A 7,842-nucleotide genomic window follows, 5' to 3' on the forward strand; every position below is an offset into this window, starting at 1 on the left:
TAGATGTCTGTAGATGTTTGAATACTTTTCTGGGTACTTTAGTACTATCCTGAGTCTAATAATTTAGATGCTTTTTAAGCTAGTCTATGTTGTTATTTTTCTTTGTTCTTTTTAGTTATTCTTTGCAGTTTCACTTAAAATCAAGTATTGCATACATTTAGTAGTATTTATATTAAAGAATGTCTTTGACTATTTAGGATTCTTTTGTGTTTCCATATGAAATGTAGAATTGGTCTTTCATTATTGAGATTAGTAGCATTAGAATTATCATTTTAATCTCTAGGTCACTTTTCAATGTATCAATTCTGTCGATCTGTGCATGGATGCTCATTCTGTTTAATATTGTCTTCACTATGTTCATCAAAGATATCTTTCATCATCTCAGAAGGATTAATCTAGATATTAAAATGACACTATTATAAATGGAATTATTCTACAAATTTATTTCTAGGCATGCTTATTATCAATAGATAGGAATATTCTGATACTTATGCTGGCTCCTGGAAAAACACTTTGAATGAAAGTATTAATTAGATGTAAGAATATTCTGGTGGAGTCTTTAGGATATCTCATGTATGAAAGTTTTATCAGCAAGTATGGGATATTTAATTTCCTCCTTATATGTTGCCTTTAACTGCAGCTGGCTCACAATTTCAGAGGCTCAGTCCATTAACATCATAATGGGAATCATGGCAGCCTGCAAGCCAAAAGGGTACTAGAGGAGTTGAGAATTCTACATCTTTATGTGAAGGCAGCCAGAAGGAGCATACTGTCCCTTGACATGGCTTGAGCATATTTACTAATTCAAAGCTCCATCTTCATAGTGACACACCTCTTCTAACAATGCCATACTTCCTCTAACAAGGCCACACCTCCTCTAATAAGGCCACACATCCTAATGGTACCACTCTCCCTGGATCAGGCATTCAAACACATGAGTATATGGGGTCAAATTTATTCAAACTACCAGAGCACTCTAAATGAAATAACCAAACAATGGAGAAGACCAAATTTGCTATCTCATGTCATCAAATTAGTCTTCAACTAATCTATAGCTAATATATAATTAATGTGCTATACATTATTGATTTGTTCACCAAATTCACATAGGAACCAAAATAAATCAGGTTGTTGCCAAATTTATTCGCTTTACTCTCAGGGCTATTTTCTAGTCTGTCTTCAAAAGTTTCATCATCAAAAGTTGTTCCCATAAGCAGCTTCTAAANGCTGACACCATTGCATACACTAGCAAGATTTTGCTGAAAGGACCCAAATATAGCTGTCTCTTGTGAGACGATGTCTGGGCCTAGCAAATACAGGAGTGGATGTTCACAGTCAGCTATTGGATGTATCACAGGGCTCCCAATGGAGAAGCTAGAGAAAGTACCCAAGGAGCTAAAGGGATCTGCAACCCTATTGTTGGAACAACATGATGTACTAACCAGAACCCCGGAGCTCTTGTCTCTAGCTGCATATGTATCGAAAGATGGCCTAGTCGGCCATCAATGGAAAGAGAGGCCCATTGGACTTGCAAACTTTATATGCCCCAATATAGGGGAATGCCAGGGCCAAAAGAATGGGAATGGGTGGGTAGGGAAGTGGGGGGCGCTATGGGGGACTTTTGGGATAGCATTGGAAATGTAATTGAGGAAAATATGTATTAAAATTTTAAAAATTAAAAAAAAAAAAGTTGTTGAAATTTGTCAAAGGTCTTCCCTGTACCTTTCACTCATGGATGTGTTGTGTGACATTAGAGACTCATATATGTTAAAGCATCCTTGTGTCCCTAGAATGAAGCCACTTTGGCAATGTAGTACAGAATTTCTTGTCTGAGTACTGTAGCATGGATATTCTCTATTTTATGGCTAATATCTAGTTATAAGTGAGTACATACCATGCTTGTCCTTTTGGGATCCTGTTGCCTCACTCAGGATGATCTTGTCATGATCCATTCATTTGCCCACAAAATTCATATCTTCGTCTTTAATAGCTGAATAGTATTTCATTGTGTAAAAGAACCACAATTCCTTTATCCATTTTTCAACTGATGGACATTTGGTTGTTTCCAGTTTCTGGTTATTACAAATAAAGCTGCTATGAACATACTTGATCAAGTGTCTTTGTGGAATGTTGGAGCATCTTTTGGGTATATGCCCAGAAGTGGTATAGCTGCATCTTGAGGTAGAACTATTCTCAGTTTTCTGAGAAACTGCCAAATTAATTTCCAAAGTGATTGTACAAGTTTGTACAAGCTTGCACTCATACCATACAAAATTCAGTCTTCTGAGTTTTGAAATCACTTTATACACATAGAGTTATGATATTCTAAAAGTCAATATAATAATTACATGTATTTTAAAATTCATATGTATGAATTTATGCACAGTGGGAATTCATTGAATTTATAATTAATACAAGCTAATCAAAAAATAAAACAGATCAGTATCTTTCATCAACGTAACAAATGGCACTTTAGTGAACAATTGTATTTTATGCACAGAACAATTTCAAGGAAGAATTTTTAGCAGTAATAAACAAATTCCCAGGATGCTTTTAGAAGTGAACATATACTTTTCACGGTAAATGAGCAGTAGGATTAATAGATCATTATAAACATTTTCAACTTTCAGACATTTGATTTGGAAGGTGGTTATGCGATAAGAAATGAAAAACGTCAAGCCTTCAATGTTGAGTGTTGTGCTAATTAAACTGCATAATCAAGTAATGTCAAGGATTTAGAGATTATTATGCAGCTGCTTCAGAATGACGGCAGAAAATGAGTAAGGATTAGTTACTGTTTGCTCCTTTTTAACTCCTTTGAAACTTACGTTCATTGAAGCTATAGGTGTAAGGCGAGAGAGAAAATAGAGCTGAGGCTGACTAACCCTTCTCTCAGAGGAAAGGGTCCTCTTTAAATCTTAAATCTGTCTTCCTATTTGGTGTGTTTGATTTTTTTTCACTTTAGTCCAAATCTATGTTTCAAATAACATCTGCAATCACTCCTCAAAAATATACTTATTTCAGTGCTGTCATCTGTATCTCCATTTCATACCCGGGAGAGGCCCAAACAAGCATACAACATAAAACACCATGACATGTGCAGAAGGCAACATGACCAGGAACAGATGCACGGAATATGATTCAAAAGTAACCATGGCTTCCTACTTGCATTAGATGCCACAGTGAATTTTCAACTGAAGAATGGATTAGAAGAGTAAATCCTTATTAACTAATATATTACCTTTCAAATATCAAGCAAATGTGCTTTCTTCCCATTTACACCCCTGAAAATATTGAGTGAAGTCTGATTTTGGCATTTGGGAATTAAGCCTTTTCATTGGAAAACTTTTATGCACATCAATACCAAGGTGAACTACAGGCCATGGTGATGTATCTCACCCTCCCTGTTCTTTCCCACAAGACTGGATGCTAGAATTGCATTGTAAATAAAAGAATTCAGTAAATAGGCCAAGGCCAGCATTAGATGAAGGAGCATTTTTGCCCATTGGGCTCTGAGCTCAGTACATATCTGTCTTATATAGTGCTGTAGCCTATAATAATTAGTACATTGTTTCTAAAATAATGGGCTTTATTTTGGCTATAGGGCTTATTGTCATCTTTCATTCAATATAGTTATATATCATAACACTAATTTTGTAACAATATATTTTATTCAGGTGGCCTTTGAATTGTTTCATTGTGATTCTGTTGGTTATGATAAAATGAAGTCCCTGGATTGTCAAGAGCTGAGCAGGAAGCTACTATATGAGGATATGGAGTCAGTAGGATGATGCCTGATGGGATTGGCTAGACCCGAGTATGCATTGTCCACTGTTAATTTGGAGTTAAGTCTAGAAAAACTGCATGTTTTAAATCCATCTGTATTTTCTTAAAAGTGTGTTTTCTGACAGTATGATTGTCATGTTTAGCAGACATTGGTAGTTTATGCATAGTAATACAACTCCAACACAGAACTTTATATAGATGAATATGAACAATGAGTGAAAATCTCTTTGAAATTTTATAGCTTTCAATATTTGTTTTCACCTTAAAGGCTTTTATTTATATGAATTTGTAAAATAATGACAAATCTGTCATTTATAATTTATTTTATATAATTTTAATAATTGCCATGTTTCTATATAGATTAAAACTATATTCTAGAATTTGTTAATGATTTTTTTTAGCTTATTAATCCTTTTCATGTTTCATTTAATTTTTTTTACAACTTAATATCTTAGTAAAAAAGACATTTTTACTCTGGTGGTATATTCTTGCAATCATTCCAAAATTTGAAATGTGAAGCATGCATTTAATGGCTAACAATTTCAAACAGGGTAGAAAAATATTTGCTTCTGTCTTGAAATATAGAAAATCTAAGTTGTGATTATACTTCAACAATAACTTATAGCTATTAAAAAAACAAACCAAAAGCAAACAAAAAGAAAAACTGAGAAATGTATCTTTGTCCCTTCAGATAATAGCGACGACAAGGCAAACTGCCCAGAACATTCTAAGGAAAACATGCACAGTCATCGTCAGAATATACTGATCTGAATGTGTGCCATTGAAGTCATAAGAATAGGAATATTTAAATAGTATTTATATTTTGAATACCCCTTAGAGACAGAATATTCGAAACTCCTATAGCAGTAAAATCTCGGGGATAAATTTTATGGACTTTATCACTAAGAAAATTTCTAGGTTTAGGGGTAAAAAGGAACAGAGATGTATATATTCCTGACCTGGTTATGCGGTAAGATATATAAATAATTAAATGGCCTCAATTAAATAATTATACCAACTCTATAAGAAATCTTAAAGCATTAATATATAATAGTATGAAAAGACAAAGAATATAAGGAAAAATATTTCCTACATTTAATCACAAAGTTTTATGTAAAATTTCAAAGGCCCAATCATCTGATTATTTATTGGACATTTTATTTATTTACATTTCAAATTTTATGCCCAGAAAACCCCTATCCCATCTTTGCTTCCCCTGCTTCTATGAATGAAGATGCTCACCCACTCACCCAAACACTACTGCCTCCCTGCTTTGCTATTGTCCTACACTGGGGCATTGAGCCTTCCTAGGACCAAATGCCTCTCCTCCAGTTGATGTCCAACAAGGCCATCCTCTGCTACATATGAAGCTGAAGCCATGGGTCCTTCCATGTGTACTCTTTGGTTGGTGGTTTAGTTCCTTGCAGCTCAGGGGGATTAGGTTGGTTGATATTGTTGTTCTTCCTATGGGTTGCAAACTCCTCAAAGGCCCAATTTTAATAAAACTATATTGATGAGTTGCACTTTAATACAGTCAAAATAACGATTAAATGAAAGTTCTTATGATTGATTCTGACAACAGTTTTATGAGTCTAATTGACTTTAAAAAAGTGATTTTTTTAAAATTTATTTATTTTATTTTTATGTATCTGATTCTCTCCCTAGAGGCATACTGGTACAAAATGGTAATGACTTGGTGTTCACAATGTCAGAAAAAAAATTCAATCCCCAGAACTGGACTTACATTCAGTGGCAAGCTACCATGTATGTGTTTGAAACTGAACCTAGGTCCTCTGTAATAACAACAAGGGTGTTTAATGGCTGAGACACATTTCCAGCACCCAATGCAATGTATTTAATCAACATTTGGGTTACTTATAACTGTACCATGTTCATCAATTATATATTATAACTGCAGGTCATAATATGAAAGACCTGCTTTTGAGGATTACAGAGAAAAAAGATAAAATATCTCATGAAAAGTAGCAAAACAGTATATATATATATATATGTATATATATATATATATATATTGTTGGCATGACTTTATATGTACAACTGCTAATAAACATGAGCCTGCATGGATAACACACACCTTACATTTTATCGTGCTTTCCATCGATAGTTCTAAGACATATTTCCACACCAGTATCAGTAATCACTTCTAAATTCCAAGTATTGCTTTCTCTCTGTCTTCTCCACCCCAAAAAATGTGATAGAAAAGAAACAGAACTGGAGAAGCAGCTGGCTGAAGTCTGCTGGAGAAAATAGAGAATATTTTTCTTTTTTGAGGCATTTACTTGTCACCCAGATGAGGAATTTCCAAGAAAACAAAACACACCCTAATAATAGGAATCTGTGAACACAAGCTCTTAATAATGCTGAAAAACAAAAGAAGTTAGTAACATTTTTATTATAACAAAAACTTTAAGAGGAACACTCATCAGTCTATAGATTTGCATTCTGATTTAAATTGAGATAGAAAACTAGTCAAATGATGTTTTTTCAAATAATATATGTAGATAATGTACTGTCAATGAAGTAAAACCCAAATTTTAACTCCCTGATTTTGAGTTTTCATAGTCACTTCAACCCAAATGTATGAATTTGTAATAGAATAGGGTGGAGGGAAACACATAATTTTACAGTAAGGAAATCTGACTCACAGTCATTCTATCAAGAAATCAAAATTAATATAAACCATGTTCTTTTTATTTTATGCTCTTTGAAGAGAAAGACAAAAACACATTCTCCCTTGTGAATTCCATGCACATAGGCTAACTATATAGAGAAAATTAGGAGATTATTTAGCATAGAGTGAATTATTTAACCAACATTGCTCAAAGCTGTCATGGCCATCTGTCAAGCACATGAGAATCTAGAAAGTGTGACAGCCACACAGAGCTTAGAGCCATGGACAGTTGATGTAACGAGAGGTGCCTGTGATGCTCCAAGAAAGAAATAGTATGTTCAATGGAAAGTAACAAAATGTGAATGACTGGTGAAAATTATTGAGTAGAATTGGCGGGTTTTTTTTCCATATATTTCTATTAGGACTTATTGGTGCTGTTGCTCCATACATTTTCAGGAGGTCCAATTGGGACAAAATTAAAATTCCCTTAATCATAAGAGTAAAGGTAGAATAAGAAGTTGGTATTGTGCTCGTGATGAAAATAGAAATGAGCAGGCTGAAACTTCCTACCTTATAGAACCGAGAGTGTAGTGAGTATGTGTATGTGAGCCTTCTTTGTATTCTAGACCTTTGATATTGTCCTGGTGGCTCTAGTTTTTGGTGTATTGATTCAACCACTCCAGCGCCTCAAACTTGTAAATGCGCACATTCCACCTACAGCTTCTTTGAGACTAACTCACAGCAGGAAATTTTTAGATTATTCTGTAGAGGGCTGATATTCTTACCACATTAAATACAGGAATTATGCCAGAGAACATGATGAGTTTTATTTTTCTGCCTCTTGTGAGATTTGCATGGGAAATTCCAAGGACTGTGGTTCCAGTAGGATACAGGTTGCTTCATTGAGGAGTAAGGCATGACCTTGCTGTTCTAAGCAATTTCATTTGGGGTTTCATCAAAAGTAATGCTGCATAGTCTGCTTAGTAGCTTTCAAATCCCATCCTTGATTCTCACCATTACTGTGCCAGGACAGTATCATAGGCTCTGCTTTCTGTATATACTTTCTCATTTGACACATTGTGAGTTTCTTACTGAATTCCCTTTAACAGAAAGGAAGAGATGGCATTTTTCTTCATTATTTTCTGATATATAAATAATTTTTACACTTTGGAGGCTTAAATGATGTCTTAGAGGTTAAGAGAATTTTCTGCTCTTGCATGGGACAGAGTTCAGTTTTCTGCTTCCAAATCAGACTTAAGAATCCCTGTAAAAGCTTGCAATCCCACCAACAATGGAGGAGTGTTCCTCTTTCTCCACATCCCCATCAGCATCTGCTGTCACCTGAATTTTTGATCTTAGCCATTCTGACTGGTGTGAGGTGGAATCTCAGGGTTGTTTTGATTTGCATTTCCCTGATGATTAAG

The sequence above is a fragment of the Mus caroli genome, chromosome 10 (genome assembly GCF_900094665.2).
Source record: "Mus caroli chromosome 10, CAROLI_EIJ_v1.1, whole genome shotgun sequence".
NCBI lineage: Eukaryota > Metazoa > Chordata > Mammalia > Rodentia > Muridae > Mus > Mus caroli.